The sequence below is a fragment of the Tripterygium wilfordii genome, chromosome 1 (assembly GCF_013401445.1).
Source record: "Tripterygium wilfordii isolate XIE 37 chromosome 1, ASM1340144v1, whole genome shotgun sequence".
Lineage (NCBI taxonomy): Eukaryota > Viridiplantae > Streptophyta > Magnoliopsida > Celastrales > Celastraceae > Tripterygium > Tripterygium wilfordii.
This window is the reverse complement of record NC_052232.1, coordinates 6,412,026-6,432,765: the sequence shown is the minus strand read 5'-3', so window position 1 is coordinate 6,432,765 and position 20,740 is coordinate 6,412,026. Positions and strand designations below refer to the sequence as shown.

The window sequence follows — 20,740 nt, the reverse complement described above, 5'->3', positions numbered from 1 at the left end:
TTGGGGAAGAAAGACTGGAATTGCAGTGTGAATCCTTGTAGTGACGACGTCTATAGCTGCTGGAAAACACCAAAATCAGATGATCGGCCATTGTACGACAATACTCTCATCTGCAATTGCAACTATCCTGGTGGTGTATGCCACGTCGAAACCATGTAAGTTCCTAATTATATATATATATGTTTTCTGGTACTTTGATGGCGCTCTCCCCCTATGTTTTGTTGTCAAAAGACCACCGAGGATTAGCTCCCAATAACGAACTGCACCACAAACTCACAAAAAGTTTGTCGACCTTGCTCGGCTTGGGAGGAATTTGTCTCCTAAGAGCATCCGGCAGCTCTTGTTTACTGATATTGCATCCAATTTTGCAAGATGGAAGTCAAAAAAAGTTGAAAAAGTTCACCCTAGCAGCTCCTATAAACTTCTGCTAAAATGAAGTTGCGCTACAGTTCGCCACTAACTTTGGCCGAGTACTGTAGCTTTGCTACCCACGGTTTCTTATTAAAATATTCAGTAGAGACACAAAAACAATCTCTCCCATCGCCTTTGTCAGTGAAACATGTGATATCAAAAAAGTATATCACATTTGTTATCTCACTCATCTACACCCTCAAAAAGTTATGCTTACTTTAGACCCTTATGAGAGAACTTCTATGTATGTATGTATACATTATATATATATATGCCAAACATTTTATTACTAAATTTTTTTTAGTATTAAATTTTTTTAAAGGGGCGTCCACCCCTATCTATATATGACTCTGCTGATGCAATTAAGGGCATTCAAATAAAATTATCCAGAGCCATGCAGGATTACAATGTTCACTTGAGTAAGAGAAGGTGCATCCTCTATAGGATCAATCATTTTTTTTTTCAGCATGCCAAATGTATGATCAATAATACAATGTAGAGATGAATGAACATGGTTAGATACATCTCGAGAACTCAATATATCTTGACCATTTCGAAATACTCTAAGGTGATATCTTTGTCATTTATATAGCGCAAGCTAGATATTTCCATGCATTATATGTAAAATTCTTTATCATTAATAGTTAATGAACGATCAATCACAAACAATCATGACATTTTACAAAGTCACTCCTTTGCTCTCAATAAATTTTGATGAGTACTATTTCCATCCTTTACTTATTTTACTAAGTACATCCCAATCTAAATAAATCTTAGTTAAAAACATAACAATATCAAACGCATAAATAAAATCAACAACCTCAAAATCACAAAATCAAAAGCTGCACAAAACCAACCCCGAATGTGAACCGAGTAAATCAAAGTCGGAAAATTTCTAAAAGATGTTATAGATTCATATCATCAATAGGACAGAAATGATGCAATTACCTCTAAATGAACAGACGTGAAGCAAGAAAGAAAACAACGAAATGTGCGACGGAGGTGGTGTGCATTTGGGGGACCTTTGTCACGAATCAGGTTAAAATGGGTCAGGAGAAAAGGTAATAAGGGATTTATTGGTGATTGAGTCTGTAACATCTTTTAGAAACTAACCATTAATGTTCTCGCGTCCGACGACTCGTGCAAATTTTCCAGAACGAGAGCGAACTTAACATGAGCACGACTTGTTTCTGCTCATAATTTTTACGCTATTGGACTTGTGATTTCAATTTGGACCACTTTTCTTCGCAAAATTACGCAATGTATCAAGTATTGTATACTTGTGATTCAGATTACTCAAGGGTCAGGATCTTGATGGCGTGCTTCCCCCAGCTCTGGCTAAGCTACCTTATCTCAAGAAAGTGTAAGAACATCGTTCAATTTTCATTTTTTAGCAGAAACTGCTATTCTTAATTCCAATTACATTGTTTTTCCCTCTCTGGTTGTAGTGATTTCGATCGAAACTACCTGAATGAGACAATACCGCCTGAATGGGCTTCTACCAAGTTGGTACATCTGTAAGCAACTTCTGTTACTAATGTTTGAAGTTTAGCTCATAAAACTTAATCTAATTGAAAAACTGGCTTCAGGTATGTTTCTTCAAATGTCTTATCAGGACCAATTCCAGACTACTTGGGGAAAATCACAATACTTAAATCCTTGTATGCTTTGATTTTTTAACTCTCCATCTGTTTTTTCTTTATTTTTATTTTTTTGAAATTTGTTGAAGTTTCATTAAGTTTGAAGCTATTATAACCACAAAAGGGTACAATATTTGCAGGAGCATTGAGAACAACTTCTTTTCTGGAAATGTGCCTCCTATCCTAGGGAACTTGGTTAACTTGGTGCATCTGTCAGTTCAATTTTCCAGCTTCAGATATATATTTTATCATTAATTGAGAGATTTTCTGAGGTTTGCATAATTGGGTTACAGCGTTTTAAGTGGATACATGGGCTTGTTTTTCACTGCAGAATTCTTAGTGCTAACTATCTCACAGGGGAGTTGCCCTCTGCTCTCACAAATCTTTCCAGACTGACTGAGCTGTTAGTGTTTTCTTTTAAAATGCACTGTTGTTTCAGATTGTTTTTCCAAGTCTGATGGTTATTTTTCTGCCATTTAAATTTTTGATGTTGTTTTGAGTTATACGCTGGAGGATTAGCAGTAACAAATTCACTGGAAGAATGCCCGACTTTTTTCAGAGTTGGAAGCAGCTGCGGAAATTGCAAGTATCTTTTCTTGTTATGCATTTTGATTTCTCAATGTAAAACTTGGATGCAATCTGAGTTCAATTGGATTTTTCTTGTTGTCAGAGAAATCCAATCCAGTGGGCTTGAAGGACCTATTTCTTCAAGCATATCCTCCTTAATTAATTTAACTGATCTGTAAGTTGTAGCTTCAAAGCATTTAATTTTCCTTCTCAACATGACATCTTCGAGATTTTTTTCATTATTAGAAATTCATAGCCGAAGAGGCTTGCATCTTTTTTTTTTTTTTGATAAGCGAGGCTTGCATCTTTAACAAATCTATAATGCAATCTTGTGCAGAAGGATTAGTGATTTACATGGAGCTGGTTCAAAGTTTCCACTCCTTGGAAACATGAAGAACATGACTAGTTTGTAAGTCATTGTTATGGTAATTTTAAAGTCCTATAGTCCACCACTTCTGTGGTCATGCAAAGTTAGTTTGTGTTGCAGGATGTTGAGGAACTGTAATATCTCTGGAGTGATCCCCACCTTCATATCGGAAATGCCAGTACTCAAAATATTGTAATTCTCTGCCGCCAATTTTCCTCATCATTTCCTAATTTCCAGACATTGCAAAGTGCATCCATATAGGTGGTTGGAATTGAATTATGTACATATTGTCAGCTATGCATATGGTAGAGTAACGAATGAACTTAGAAGTACACATGTGCTGACTATTCATATTCTTTGAGTCAGAATATTTAGTGCTAACAGACTCGAAGTGGCATATGATGTTCTCACTTTCGTATTTTAAGAATTTTCCTTCTTAGAATTTGTCCATGGTGGAAAAGAATTAGGGTTTCTAAAAAAGTTATTGTGATCTGATGGTGCTCTTGAAGAATACAACAAAAACGAGACTAGTGCTAAAGATTGAAAGAAAGTAAAAACAACAAGATCATATATTATAGTGATGCTAGATACATTCAATGAAAATGAATTACTAAAAAATTCATTATAAGGGAAAATAAATGATGTTGAAGTTAACATGGGGCACTCAAAATTAGTTGCGTAGGAACAGATATGTAAATTTTTCCATAAACAAAAATGCAGTCCAGTGCATGAGGCTTTGGTCACTGCAAAGTATGGTAGTAATCTAGGAGGTCAGGCCCTAAACTTAAAATAGAATGTTTAAAGATTACTTGGCAATAATCACAGAAGATTCTGTCCCACCCAGGGGATTTCATTAATTGCAAAAGATTTCCGTCATGTGAAGCAGAAAACTTGAGAATTTGCACACCTTTACCTCCGAGCCCCAATCTCAAGAACCATTGTCCAGTGAGCTCTCATTATGTCAAAAAAGCATTTAAAGTATGTTGATAGAGCAATTTAGTTTATTTATGACTGCTATAATCTGAACTTTATTTGACTTATCGTGTTCTTATAATCTGTTACAAAGGTAAAATTGACGAAACCGCTCAAACCAAGCCCGAGGGGCTTGTTTGAGACCATAGATAGCCCGACGAAGGCGACAAACATGCTGAGGAGGAGTCCGAAGTCCAGGAGGGGGTTGCATGTAAACAATTTCTAAAAGATCACCATTGAGAAAGACATTCTTCACATCCATCTGAAGAAGAGGCCATTGACTAACTGCCGCAACTGCCAATAAAGTGCGAACTGTAGTCATCTGAGCAACTGGAGCAAAGGTCTCATCATAATCAATACCATGCACCTGAGAAAAACCTCTAGCTACAAGACGCGCCTTATAGCGCTCAATGGACCCATCAGGTCGACGTTTGACCCGGTAAATCCATTAGCAGCCAATAGGCCTAACACCAACAGGAAGAGGAACCACATCCCAAGTCCGAGTCTCCCTAAAAGCCTCAAACTCCTCAGCCATAGCCTGCTGCCACTGAACGGACTGAGATGCCTCACTGTATGTACTAGGCTCAGACTCCGAATGAAGAGCAGTAAGAAAAGCAGTAAACTGTGGAGCATAAGTGGAAACAGAACTATAACCATACCTCTCCACAGGACGTCGCTCGCGTTGAGGATAGCGAGGTGCAGGAGGATCCGTACTAGCAGAGGATGGACAAGTGATCGAGGAGGATGAGGTAGTATCAAAACTAGAAGATGGGACATAGTCAAGATCACGGGTGTAGTGAAGATGATAAGGAGTAATACCAGATGAAGGAGGAGGAGGAACAATATCAGTCGAGGACGATAATGAAGATTGAGATGGAGGATCAGGTACAGGGGGAACGTGATCAGGGCCAACAGAGGACGAGGAAGATGGAGGATTAGGCTCAGTAGGAGTAGAATCCGAGGGGGTGGAAGAGATTGAAATATCTAGAATGGAGGTAGAGGAAACAGGAGGAGAGAGAGTAGAAATTTCAGGAGTGGGTAAAGGCGGAAGCGTAAGAAAGGTAAGATCCTGAGATGTCGAGAAGAAATAAGGAACATCCTCAAGAAAGGAGACATGACGAGAGATACGGACGCGCCGAGTCAAGGGATCGTAGCAACGATAACCCTTGTGTTCAGCACTGATACCGAGGAGAACACATTTGACAGAAACAGGAGACAATTTGGAACGTTCAAGAGGAGGTAATAGGACAAAACAAGTGCAGCCAAATGTGCGAAGACGAGAGTAGTCAGGTGGGGAGCTGAAGAGCCGCTCATGAGGAGAGATACGACCAGGGAGAACTGAAGAGGGAGTAATGTTGATAAGATTGACGGAAGTGAGAACAGCCTCAGCCCAGTAAGAACGAGGCACAGAAGCCGAAAGTAGAAGTGCCCGAGTAGTCTCTAGAATGTGTCGATGCTTCCTCTCAGCAACACCATTCTGCTCATGTGTGTGAGGACATGAGTGTTGAAAAATGGTACCGTGAGAGGAGAGCAACGAGCGCATACTAGAAGACAAGTACTCAAGAGCACAATCAGAGCGAAGCATCTTGATGCGACGACCGAACTGAGTGAAAATCATAGTGGTAAAGTGCTCATACACAGAGAGAATCTCAGAGCGATGTTGTAAGAGATAGACCCAAGTATAGCGAGTAAAGTCATCAATAAAGGAAACATAATAACGATAACCACAAATAGAAGGGAGAGGTGCAGGGCCCCAAATATCTGAATGTAATAGATCAAAAACACTAGAAGTTTGGGATACACTGGGGGAAAAGGGGAGTGCTGTAGCTTTAGCAAGCTTACAACCAAGACAAGGACTCAAAGCAGAAAAAGGACCACGACCGAGAGCTCCAGACAGGGAGAGACTCTTCAGTCGCGATTCAGAAATATGACCTAATCGTCTATGCCAGATATCAGGAGTAGGAGAGGCAAGACCACAAAAACTGGGACGCGAGGAGGGAATGTGGAGGGACTGGAGATGATAGAGGCCACCCACTCTACGACCACTGCCAATCACCCGGCTGGTAGACGGATCCTGCACACGACAAGAAGAGGGTGTGAATAAAACATCATAGCCAAAATCACATATACCACCAACAGAAATAAGGTTCATGCTCAATTGAGGAGCATGAAGAATAGAGGGTAGAGAGAGATGGCCTGAGGGCTCTGAGGTAGTAGTAATAGAGCCAGCCTGAGAAACTCTCAATGGAGAACCATCAGCAGTGTAAATAGAGGGAATAGGAGGTGCGGGACTACAATCAGTCAACAGTGAGGCATCAGAGGTCATATGATGAGAGGCCCCAGAGTCAACAATCCAAGTACTAGACATACCAGTGGCTGAGAAAGCAGAGGGTGCAGGAGTGCTACCAGTGCTAGAAGAAGTAGTCATCTGCTCAAGACGCTGCTGATACTACTGGAACTGCTGAAATTGCTGAATATCAATCTGAGGCAAAGCAAGAGCAGGAGCAGGAGCAGGAGCAGGAAGTGCATGAGTAACAGCCGCAACAGTGGAAGTGGAGGCACGGCGGCCGCGGCCACGAGGTCCAACACGACGCTCGGGGTGGAGCTTCCAACAGTCATCTATAGTATGACCTGGCCGCATGCAATGAGGGCAAGTAGGACGACCAGATGGAGGTGAAGGAGCTGTGGAAACACCAGAGGGAGCTGCAGCAAGAACACCGGAGAAACTAGAGGGTGCAGGATCGCCGAGGAGTAGCAGCCTGAGTGAGAAGTGAATACTGACGAGCCCCACTGCGCTCAACAAAACGAGCGGTAAGAGATCTCCAAACAACATGGGCAGCTTGAGTAACTAGATCAGGACGGAGAGCCGGGTCGAGAGACTCAATCAGATAACTGGAGACCCGGTTAGTTCGAAGAGTCCAAGCAGCTAAAACATCATCAGAACCATCAGCAGGTGGACCATCTGTGAGATAAGATAAGAGCCCTCGGCCAAACAAGGCATTACGAACCGTGGCACTCCAAGTAGGCCAGTCACCGGCTGAAGTGAGCCGAAAATCAGTCGAAGTGGGAAGAAAATCCCGAGGAAGGTCAAGGGTGGTCAAACCAACGGTCGTCGATGATGATGAGAGTGCCGTAGTAACAGCCAAGGTCGACAAAGACCGAGTGGCAGTTGCCATCAATACAAACTACAATTTCAAAAAAAAATAAAAATCTGTAGGGACTAAACTGTAAGTTCAGAAAGCGGGAGAGACCAAAATGCAATTTCAGAAATCTGTAGGGACCAAACTGAAATTTCAGAAATATAGAGGAACCAAACTGCAATGTCAGAAAGCTGGAGGGACCAAACTGCAATTTCAGAAATATGGAGGGCCAAACTGCAATGTCAGAAAGCTGGAGGGACCAAACTGCAATGTCAGAAAGCTGGAGGGACCAAACTGCAATTTCAGAAATATGGAGGGCCAAACTGCAATGTCAGAAGATCAAAAACAGATCTGGCTGGGTTGCGCGTGACCATCTAGTGTGATTTCCTCTCTTGGGAGTTCCATGCCAGTTCTCTTCTCTGCGGTTTGAGTTGCAGAAGTTGTACTTGCTTTCCCAAAATAAGAAGGACCTTTCGCCTGGGACACACACGGCAGTTGTGCAGGAGAGAGATCGCAGGAGAATCAGTTGAGCAGAGTGAGCAGGAGAGAGAGAGCTCGCCGGAGAAGCAGTGAGCAGGAGAGAGAGAGCTCGCCGGAGAAGCAGTGAGCAGGAGAGATAGAGCTCGCCGGAGAAGGGGAGTGCCGGAAGGAAAGAGGCGGCACGAAAAAAAATTTGAGAGAAAATAAACCTAGCTCGATACCATGTTACAAAGGTAAAATTGTATATGTCGTGTAACAAATGAGTAATACATGAGTATATAGACAAGAGAATGAAGAGAAGACCATACTACCCTTCTATACTAAAAATATACAAAATACACATCTCTAACATAATCATTGCATTATTCTTGCATATTCATTTTTCATGACTCTTGTTCATAATTTTACATAAACCTTCATACGGTTTACTAAATTGGATTACATAATCACAGTTTATTGTTCATCCTGTTATGATTACCTCTGTACTACAATTTTTCTCTCAGAGATCTTAGTTTCAACAAGTTGGACGGGCCTATTCCAAAGCTTGAAGGTCTCACAAAGATGGAGAAACTGTGAGCAATTTAACACATGCCACTAGCATATTTTGTGATGCGCATGGAACTTTTCCTTCGTATATTATCTCCATATCTACAATCTGTTCACCTTGTAGGCTTAGGTACCCATTTTATGTTGATAAGAAACCTAACTTTTGACCACCTATTAAGTAATAAAGCCTTTGGTTATATATCTTAGAAGATGCAATCGAAAAAATAAAGTTCTTAGAAGCCATAGCACCACATGAGCCATTAACCATAGCTTTCCAATGGCTTTCATGTTGCAATGGTAAAAGGTAAAAAAACTCTCTTGCACAAGGTCTCGCAGTGGATGGAGTCGGGACAGGTAGAGGCAGTATGCATACTTTACTCCCACATAATATACTCCCACATAATATGTGGAGAAGCTGTTTTCAGGAATTGAACCTGTGACCTCTAGGTTGCTTCCCTGCAACTCTACCACAGGGCTACATGTTCACCTGTTTCATACGGCAATGGAAATTTAGGAAATAAGTTGTATGTCGCAAAACTTACTTCAAATAGTTTCTTATCCTCTCAAATAGAAACCTCACAATGCCCACCCCCCCCCCCTTTTTTTTTAATATCCTTTCCTATTGGTAATAAGGACATTGAAATTTTGTTGCTTACTGATTAGATATCTGACGAGCAACTTTCTATCTGGATCCATCCCTGACTGGATCAAGAACAAAGACATTAAATGGTATGTTGTCTTAATTTTTCCACCTTTGGAAGAAAATGTCAATATTTGATTTCGCATTTATTAAGGATCCTGGAATAGTGAATTTTGCATTCTAACAAATGATTCTTTGTGCAGGCATACTTATGTACCAATTGATATATTTGACACATGCTGCATAATTTACTTCTTTAGCCATAGATTGTTAAGCTTCAGATAGAGGAAGAAAGAGATATAGAAACTACTTCTAAAAACAAGCATGCTAGTAGCATAGAAAAACCGTACTGTACTGGAAGTTAGTAAGTCGTATTGCATAAAATATTTCTTCGGAGCTGTTTCTAGAAATTAATACGACTTCCAGAAAAAGTTGCGCACTTAAAATTTTTGATTGAAGTATCAAAATTTATTTTTCCCGCAGTTTAAATATCTTATGAAAGAATATATATGTACAAATATTTAGACAGTTACAGTTTTTTGCAGCCAAATAGATCTTTCATATAATAATTTCTCTGAAAGCTCTCACAGCCTGCGTGTCGAGAATCCCTGTAAGAACAGATATCATAGTGAATTAGAATTTCAACTTCCTTGAGTGTCGTAAATATTCCTATAGTCATATATCGTGGTTGATTTGACAGAAATTTGTTCAAAAGCACTTCCGGACAGAAGGGATTGTAAGCTTCTACCTTGTTAATCCTTCAGAACAAGTCAATTTCCTTTCAATTGTATTTTTTTCTGATGGCTTGATGCTTTTTTCTTATACAACTTCTAATATAGTGTTGCCGAGTGCCTTGACAAGCGTCCCTGTCAGAAAGGTAATTGTAAATTTATTTTCTCTTACTTTTTCTTTAGTTATTTTATTTAAAGAATTGAAAGAGCCCATAAAGATGCCAGAGAAATTTCTAAATGAATCTGTGACTTCATTGTGCTATCGAGAGTGTCAAGGGGCGGGCCACAAAGCATTCTAAAATTTCTGCTCTCCACCCCCGTGCCCCATGTGGATGAATGTTTATTTTCCACATAATGTTCACTCATTATTAAATGCAAGAAAATATATGCTTCTAGGTTTAACAATGGGATGCAACTGTAGTAATCCATATAAGTCTTGTTCTTGTTGACAATACATTGTACAATTTACAATTTCAGAAATTTCAATTATACATATCCGATTGTGTTTGGTCCTGTTTCACATCTTAAACCATTAAAAGGCAGTTGTTTCTGTGTAGTTCGGTATTCATTTCACATAAATTGTGGGGGAAGGGCAACTACCATTGGTGATATCAACTATGAAGGAGATGAATACATGGGAGGTCCAGCACATTACATTCCTATGGGAGAGGATTGGGTGACCAGTAGCACAGGACATTTCTGGGATACAAACATCACCTCGACCTCGACTGCATATGTAGCACATAATGTATCTCTACTGACAATGAAAAATGCTGAACTATACCAGACTGCCCGCTTATCTCCTCTCTCTCTCACATATTACATGCGTTGCTTGGCAAATGGAAGTTTTACTGTGAAACTTCACTATGCTGAGATTATAATAAGGGACAATAGATCATTTTACAGTCTTGGAAGACGAATATTTGATGTTTATATCCAGGTTAGTCCATGTTACAGATTATGTTATCTGCATATTGTAGAAGATGTATTGACTGAGTCTGTATATTGCAGGGAAAACTTGTATCGAAGGATTTCGATATCAAGAAAGAAGCCAAGGGGGTGGATAAGGAAGTTATTCATGTGGTTAAAGGAGTTTTTGTTACTAATGGAACTTTAGAGATTCGGTTTCTTTGGGCCGGGAAAGGAGCAACAATGATCCCTAGCATAGGAACCTATGGTCCTTTGATATCAGCGCTCTCTGTTGAATCAGGTTACTTGTTGATTCTTTGATATCTTACATTGAAACGGTAGGTTGACTTAGGCAGCTCGGTTTACCTTTAACCAGCTTGTCTGTTTCCAAAATGCTCGTGAATTTCTCTTTTACTTTGAAATACTTGGCCTTCATAGCACAGCCTTTTCCACCTCTTGCATAATTAATTACATATCACTTCAACTTTGCTCTCAAACTGATTCAGGTTCATTATACAAGTTAAGATTGGCCTAGCCGTACTCAATAGCCTAAGCAAGGAAATGTGACTCACTATAAGCAATTCTATTTATTCGAGTGAACTATACAAGGAACAAGACTATACTGAAATATGGTTTGCATGGATCCATGACTATTGTTATAAAAAGATATAATACTGTTTTATATCCATGGCAATGAATATTGTACATAAAAAGTGTAATACTTAAATAGGGTTGGTGCAGGCTAATTGCTTATGGAAGACTAATAGGTATTTTGTAAACCCTCTCAAACTGTCTTGTCGTGAGAATTTAGTTTTAAATTTTGGTTTTTCTATTGACATTCTACACCTGTATGGACTTGCATGACTACAAAGTTAAATTGGATGTGTTCCTCATTGGTTTTTTTTTAACTATGCAGAGTTTAAGCCTCCCAGTAAGGGGAAAAGTGAGATATTCTTCCTGGCGGGTTCCATAGCCTTAGTGTTGCTTCTTATTCTCATAATGCTGGGCGCTCTGTGGTGGAAGGGCTGCTTGGGAGGCAGTACATCTAGAGAGCAAGGTAATATATAACATCCAGTAAGTTCCATTGTTAGAACATGTCATTTTTGTGCCAAGGTTACAACAGCTCTATTTCCGTGGCATGACAATGATTGATTTACGAAAAAATTTCAAGGAGCATGTATCAATTCTATGTTTATGCTTTTTCACCATTTACTCTATTTGATGACCATCTCTGTCTAGTGAGCGCCATTTACTGTATTTGATGATCATCTCTGTCTACTGAGATGATTTTTCTTTTCCTCTCAGTAGAGAAAAAGAAAATCTGAAGTACAAGCATGGAAAGCACCTCGGGGATGAGGGGAAGGAACCTACCTGTTTAATCTTATATTATTTAGGAAATTCTTGGTTATACTAATTGTCTTTATTATTTGGTTAAATATAGTGATTAGATTGTCTACTTTCCACTATTTTGAGTAATTAAGTCACTCATATAACTTGTAAAATGACATCATGCCCTATATTAGATTGTCATTACAAAATTTGAGGCAGTAATGGATGATTATACATGGGTTAATCTTGCTGCAAATGAACTAATGAAGAGGTGGCTTCTACTAGAAGGTTGCAATTATTCATGTAAGATAATATCAATACTCTAATATAATTGTCATATATGCATCAAAAACATGTCAATTTTAGAATATATTATTTTCCTGTGCAGAATATGAAAAAGAAAATGAATATAATTTTATGGAAAACAATGAATGAAATTATCAAGTCTTACTAGTGAGTATAGGTCTTGCAGTCGAATAAAGTCAATTTGCAGCAGAATATTTAGAGCTTCTATGATGCCTAAGAAGTGTATAAGTCTGCTGTTTATTCTGTACTGTGCATTTGCCCTATGGTAGGTTTCCCCACCTTTCTGAGAATTACTTTGCAGAATTTCCTTATTGTAAATGCATGATGTATCTTGTTTTCCGTGGAGACGGAAGAAATCTTTAAAGAGTAGAGTCAGTAGACAAATCAACAGAACCTTAGTCCTTCAACTTAATTTTGCAATCAATATCTTTTATTGAAGTGGGAAACACCTATATAGCTATTACATTGGTTTACAATCAATGATCTACGTAATTACAATCTCTATCAAAGTCACTATCAAAGTCAACAATTGAGGCATCAATTAGTCAACAATTGAGGCATCAATTATGAACTTAGACAAATCAATATTGATTGCCGAATCTTCAATTAAGGAAAGTCTTCAATCAATATTGAGTTTGTCAATAAAGTCTTCAATCAATAAAGTAAATCTTGGGTAAATCTTTGACTCTATTCAACACTCCCCCTCAAGGTGGTGCGTAGACATCGTATATGCCCAGCTTGACAAGTGAATCAGCAAACACTGAATTTGACACTCCCTTGGTTAACACATCAGCCAACTGATCTTCGGTCTTCATATACGGAACTTCAATTATTTTTTCTTCTAGCTTTTCATACACGAAATTCCTATCAATTTCCACATGTTTAGTCCGATCATGTTGCACTGGGTTCTCAGCAATTTTAATTGCTGACTGATTATCACAATACAATTTCATTGGTCTTTTAATTGACAAACTCAGCTCCCCCATAAGCCGTTTGAGCCATAACAACTCACAAATACCTTTCACCATTGCTCTGTATTCGGCTTCTGCACTAGACAATGAAACAACTTTTTGCTTTTTACTTCTCCAAGTAACCAGATTTCCTCCAACAAAAGTTAAATACCCAGTGGTTGATCTTCTTCGGTCTCCTTTACCTGCCCAATCTGAGTCGGTATAGCCCCATACGTCTGCATGCCCATTCTTAGAAAAAAGTAAGCCTTTTCCCGGTGCAGATTTTAAATATCTCAGAATTCTAATAACTGCATCCATATGTTGTTTACCAGGATTGTGCATAAATCTACTCACAACACTGACCGCATATGCAATATCTGGCCTCGTATGAGACAAATAGATTAAACGCCCAACTAACCTTTGATATCGTAATTTGTCTATTGAAGTTTGATTCGAAGACTCTTCCAATCCATGATTTTGTTCCATAGGAGATCCAATTGGCTGACATCCAAGCATACCAGTTTCTGTTAATAAGTCAAGCACATACTTTCGTTGGGATAAAAATATGTCTTGCTCAGAACGAACAACTTCAATGCCCAAAAAATATTTTAATCCTCCCAAATCCTTCATATCAAATTCAGTTGACAAATAGTCTCTCAGTTTACGCATTTCTTCAGAATCGTTGCCTGTCACTACCATGTCGTCAACATAAATAATGAGAGCCGTTAATTTATCACCAACTCTTTTCAAAAATAAAGTGTGATCTGCATTACTTTGCTTATAGCCGAATCTTCTCATAGCAAGTCGGAATCGACCAAACCAAGCTCGAGGAGATTGTTTCAACCCGTATAAGGCTTTCTTCAGTTTACACACGACACTTTGATCACTTGGAGCTTCATATCCTGGGGGCAGAGACATATAAACTTCTTCTTGTAGCTCACCATGTAAAAAAACATTTTTTACATCATATTGTTGTAGAGGCCAATCAAAATTTGCAGCTAGGGATATTAGGACTCGAACCGTATTAATTTTTGCAACAGGAGCAAACGTTTCCTGATAATCAACCCCATACGTCTGGGTGAATCCTTTAGCCACAAGCCTAGCTTTATACCTATCAACCGAACCATCAGGCTTGCACTTGACGGTGTACACCCACCTACAACCAACAGCTTTTTTTCCTTTCGGCAACTCCACCAATTCCCAAGTTTGATTTTTCTCAAGTGCTGTCATCTCCTCAGTCATTGCAGTTGCCCATTTTGGATCCAACAACGCCTCTTGCACTTTAGTAGGAATATCTATGACAGTCATATTACTGACAAAGCTTCGGCATTCCTTTGACAGTCGGTGAGTGGATGCATACTGAGCAATAGGATATTTCACTTTTCGCACAACCTCTGGTGAAAATCTATCTGGTGGAACACCACGAGTACTTCTTGGTGGGAGTACGTATCTGTCAGTTTCAATCGAGACACAAGTATTATCACAAATATTGTTAGTATTAACATCAGACTCAATGCTTACCTCAGGAGGATCTGTACGAGGAGTATCGGAAGTGGGTACTAGCGAAGATGAGAGGGAGGGAGCTTCAGCAACAGTATCGGCAACACACAGTGGATCAGGAAACAACTCCATCCAATTTGGAGCTTCAACAACAGTATCACCACTCAGGCCCGGAAGCGTGGAATTGGGTGAAGAAAAAAACATTTCATGTTCAGAAAAGGTGACATCCATAGTAACATAGAACTTACTTGTAGGAGGATGAAAACAACGGTAACCCTTTTGTGAAGGATGATAACCGACAAATACACACTTGAGGGCACAAGGATCAAGTTTCGTGCGGAGATGTTTCTGTAAATGTACAAACACAACACAACCAAACACCCGGGGAGGAAGTGTGAGGTGCGATGGCAGTGTTACATATGATGCCAATTTATCAAGTGGTGTCTGAAATTGTAGAACACGAGTGGGTACCCTATTCAAAAGATATACAGCTGTGGTAACAGCTTCTTCCCAAAAACGTGGTGCCATGTGGGCTCCAATAAGGGCAGCACGTGTAATCTCCAAAATTTGTCTGTTTCGGCGCTCAGCAACACCATTCTGTTGTGGTGTATAAGGACAAGTGGTTTCATGCAAAATTCCATGAGTCTGAAAATAAGCTTGTAACTCCTGATTTACAAATTCACCACCATTATCAGATCGAAGAACTTGTAAATTAGCAGAGAATTGTGTTTTGATCATGGTATGAAACGTGCAATCGGCACCTGTTATGGACGAAGCAATCGGCTTCTGTCGGATGGTTGGAGCAGTCGGTCCCTAGTAGCTACGGTGATGGAGAGGTAGTATGTTAAGAGAACCTTCCTCTGATACCAACTTAATTTTGCAATCAATATCTTTTATTGAAGTGGGAAACACCTATATAGCTATTACATTGGTTTACAATCAATGATCTACGTAATTACAATCTCTATCAAAGTCACTATCAAAGTCAACAATTGAGGCATCAATTAGTCAACAATTGAGGCATCAATTATGAACTTAGACAAATCAATATTGATTGCCGAATCTTCAATTAAGGAAAGTCTTCAATCAATATTGAGTTTGTCAATAAAGTCTTCAATCAATAAAGTAAATCTTGGGTAAATCTTTGACTCTATTCAACACTTCATACTTACAGTTCCTTTAGCATGAGGGGACGTCGCAAATGTCAACTACAACAATCTGAATTATAAATTTTCTATTTGATTTCTAACTTCCATGAAGTTTAATATATATGCCTAGAAAATCTAGGACAAGATACAAGACTCTCAACTGTGTTATGAGGTGGCTATGACTCGCTGTATATTAGTTTCAGTTAATGTTATTGTATTATTATCATTATTTTGGATATGACAATACTAGTTCTTTTTAGTTGCATTTGGGATTGTCTGTTTCTCTATTCTGTAATAAGTCATCTAAAATATCAAGAGGCACTCAAATACTCCGCTCAAAAGCTAACTTTTAAAGATGCAATGGAATATTTCTTAATTTTTATTTTTGTCAGATCTGATTGGATTAGATTTGCAAACTGGTATTTTCACCTATAGACAAATAAAAGCTGCCACTAATAACTTTGATCCTGCAAACAAGATTGGGGAAGGTGGTTTTGGATCTGTATACAAGATATCTCTCTACTGAATCTCTTCCATTATTTTTGTGTCGTCATTTTCCCGGTTTTCGTCCTGGAGAATAGCAGATTGAGATGCATGATGAATTATATAACTGAAAATTTAGTATCATAATCTTTGCAGGGTATATTGGTAGATGGTATGGTAATTGCAGTCAAACAGCTTTCATCGAAATCAAAGCAAGGAAATCGTGAATTTGTAAATGAAATAGGCATGATTTCTGGCTTACAACATCCAAATCTGGTTAGATTGTATGGATGTTGTATTGACGGAAACCAATTATTCTTGGTATACGAATATATGGAAAATAATTGTCTTGGACATGCACTGTATGGTAAGCCTTTTTTTTGCTTCTAAATATGTACATTAGAGTTTTCTTGAGATATCAATCAGAAATATTCTAGCTGATTTTTCTGGAAGGTCTAGTTATTTTCAATGGATATTTTGGAGACACTAACTTTATTTGGCATTTATCTAAGTAGTAAATGGCTCCTCTGAAATCTGTGAAAAAATATGAATATTGTGGTGTTTTAGAACTCCTATAAATAGGAGATCTTTGTATGCTCGTATGGTATGCAATAATAGTTTTCATTTGTGATTTCTGTTTTCATTAAGTTTGAAGGTAATCCCTTCTCAGTGCGGGACCAGATTCTTCAGATCTGTCCAACAGAAGTCTGTGCTGCTTCAGGGGGTTTGACCCCTTGACCTCTTTGGTCACGAGTCTTAGGGGTGGGGAGCTTAGCCACTAGGCTGACTTAATCTTCTGGAATTATATTGATTTAATAAGATAAGAAAACACTATAAATAGCTTATAGTAAGTACTAATGTATTGAGTTTGACTATATGAGTTATTGACACTGATTACAGGTCCTGAGGTAGGCCGGTTGAAATTAGACTGGTCTACAAGGCAAAGGATTTGTGTTGGGGTAGCAAGGGGTTTGGTTTTTCTGCATGAGGAGTCCACACTGAAGATTGTTCATAGAGACATTAAACCTACCAATATACTACTTGATATGGATCTAAACCCTAAGATATCCGACTTCGGCTTGGCTAAACTTGATGAAGAGGAGAACACCCACATCAGCACCAGGGTTGCTGGGACTATGTGAGCATCCCTTTCTTGCTTCGCATTATATTTGTGATTGTATTTGGGTGCTTTCAATTATATATATTTTTATGTGTTCTGCTTCCGCTGCGTAATCCATGATTAGGAAAGAATAGCGAGTACATTGGTCCTCGTGTCTCTGTGGTTGAATTGATGTTGGAAGTATATTACGCTGATGCAGTAAATTGTAGTTTCACATATAGTGACCTATAGGCGTGGATGTCATATTTCGTATTATGGCTTCAATTATTGGCGAAACTTCATTATTAATAACTGCTACAACAATCAAGTTGCAAATGAAAGACAATACTTTTACTTCTTCTCACACTTAATTTTAGCAGTCCAAGTCAAAAATGGGAGGAAAACTAAAATTACTTCTATTAGACCTTAATCATCCTCATCAATAGAGCCTTTATACCAAACAATGTTGGGGTACATGAATCAATATGAGAACTAGTTCTGCCTTTATTAGCATGAAAGCTTAATAAATTAGAAAAATATGCGAACTGGATATTGTTGTCTTCTTTGATGTTAAAAGTTTATTGCTGCTGCAAAAAGCCATAAATGATCTCCTTGTGCGGAGGATACATGGCTCCAGAATATGGATTGTGGGGTTACTTGACTTATAAAGCAGATGTTTACAGTTTTGGAGTTGTCGCCTTGGAAATTGTGGCCGGAAAGAGCAACATGAAATACCGTCCAAATGAGAACTATGTATGCCTTGTAGATTGGGTAAGACAGATCTTTCGATTGCATGGAATTAATAGTACAGTTTAGACACCAATTTTCTTGCTGCAGTACTTTTCCAATTTTCGTAGTCAACCTATTTCTGCCCGATTATACTTCATTAAAATTCAAATTTAGCTATGTTGAAATTGGATTTTTCATAAATTGCTAATAACATAAGCAACAAGCAATAATCGATGCTAATGAAGTGATAGAAGCATGGGAATATCCTTTCCTTTGAACAAAATAACTTATCACAAAATAAATTTTGTGATTTCTTCATTTTTTTCAGGCTTGACATGAGTTAGTTGAGTGGTATGTTTTCCAAACATATCATGTATTTCTATTGGTCTTAATCCAGACACCGAGACTGATGATTTTCTAATTGAACTTCTGTATTGAACCTCTGTGTTGATCTAAGTTTTAGATTATACTGATTTGTTCCTTAGTTCTTATTACCATTTCCCTCTGTTTCATTCAGGCAATTGTCTTACAACAGAGAGGAAATATGATGGAGCTTGTGGATCCTAAATTGGGGTGTGATTTCAACAAGGAAGAGGCAATGAGAATGATTAAAGTTGCGCTGTTATGCACTAACCCAGCACCAGCACTTAGGCCCACCATGTCAGTAGTGGTGAAAATGCTCGAAGGCCAAGTCTCTGTCCCTGAACTCATCATGGATCCGAGCATCTATGGCGATGGGTTGAGGTTTAAGGCCTTAAGAAACCAGTTTGAGCAGATTATAGAACACAAATCTGGGGACACCCAGCCCATTCTTCGTTCGTCAGATTTGTCATGGACTGGGTCCTCCTCAACATCTGCCCAGGATCTCTGTCAAATTAATCCGTACTCTCAATAAAGTAAACGCGTTGTTGCCTATTTGTATGGTGCTTGGTGCACGAAAGGGTCATTACATATACATTCTTCTGTTCAGTCTTAGATCAACCTAATGATAAATTGTACTTATTATGATGTATTTGATGGAAATATTGGGTACTTTTTCAGTGGTTCAGTGATGTCGTTTTGGCATGCGTTGTCTCGCACTCTTGCTATATTCAGTTTGAGAAAGATTTGGCTTTTTTTGTGGACCTAATTCAGGGATATGTGTGAAGTTTGTGTTGAACTGTCGATTTAATTCAGGTTTGCACAAACAAAAATTTAAAAGAGTAATATCTTGTTGCATAAACTCCCTTTCCATTGTGGATTGCATGGAACATTCTTTTTTTTTTTTATTAGTATATTTGTTCTTGCAAGAAAGAATATCTCTGGAATGCATTGTTGCTCGAGGGATGGGGGCTCCAATTTCGGCCCTAATTCTCTCCCAAAATCATGTTAAATCATGAATTAAAATATGTTATTGAGTATTTTGGTGTTCATAATGTTAGAATATAGTAGATTTTGGGAAAAAAAATTCTAAATATTAAATTGTAAACCCTAAACAATAAAAATTAAGCCCTAAATCCTACATTCTAAACCCTAATTCCGTTGCACGAAGGACAAAATTCATTTGAATTTCAATTTTTTTTCATTGGCCATCAGCAGTTCAGCACCAATGTTTTAATCCGGACAATTATCATCAATCAGAGATTTGGAGAGTATTTAAGGATGATGAACAAATTTTTTGCCTAAAAAAAGAAAACGATTTAAGAAAACTCTTAAAAAAGACAAATCATTCGAACATTGGATCTTGATATCGACTGAAAAATACCATGTACGTAAGATGTTGGAAAATGGTAATAATTGGAATTCAAATGCAGATAATTCCATCTCTGGTTTTGAATTCAACTACTTTTCTCCATAAAATTGGGGTAATTTGCATTCACCCCTCCTCAAGTTTTATTTTGTTATACAGCCACTCCTAGCAATTCCAGCAGTGACAATTTGTTGGGGCATGAATGGGAGAGAAGTGGATTCTACCAGGGCATGGATGAATGAATGGATACAATAATGATCTTTTTTTGAGTCATTTTTGTTGGGTCAAATAGTATGGAATGGAAATTGATTGACCTATATGTTGGCTTACTTTTGGAATATTTGGGGTTCACTTTACACATTCTCTCTCCTTAAGGGGCAGACTCAGACTCAGGTACAGGATCTCGCACTTTATTTAAAACGCGGAATCCATCAAACACCATTCATGCGTGGACCCCATCACGTGTGAGAACTGCACTTACACCAAATGAATGGTTAGATGAAAGTGTGGGATCTCACACTTTGAGAATTTTTGCTCTAATAAAAGTAATAAAGTATTGCAAAAAATAAAATATACTCTATAGAATAGACCATCAAAATTGTATCATTGTGGCATACCACATTTCCCTTCTCACTCATACCTCAGCTTACACGTTTCTCAAATTTTGATTAGCCCAATGAACGTAAACACCTTTGTGGTTGCAGTTCCCTGATATTGTAAATCAACAATATCCATCCATTGAAAGGGAAAAATACAAAGAAACAACCTCTTTCGGCAAAAGCCATTGAGATTATAGGTTCACTTTTCAGCAAACACCTTATTACAAAAGCTTTTTTTTGGGAGGCACTGTTTTTTAAGTAAAAGGAAGACCCAGGAGAACGTTGTTTGTGCACAATGAATACCACTCCTATTTAGTAAAAAGAAATGAGGTTATGATCATGTGTGCCAGAACTCTTTTTTCTTTTTCTTTTTTGAATTTGAATTTGAATTTGAATCTTGATTTTTAAAGTTTCATGAACTAGCTAGAATTATGAAGAGAGTTCTTAATTACTACCACCTGCTAA

At 38.3% G+C, this 20,740-nt stretch overlaps 1 pseudogene; it reads left to right on the top strand.

The window, feature by feature from the left end:
- The first annotated feature begins 1,440 nt into the window (after positions 1-1,440).
- Positions 1,441-19,076, top strand: LOC119997247 (annotated as a pseudogene).
- The last annotated feature ends 1,664 nt before the right edge of the window (positions 19,077-20,740 follow it).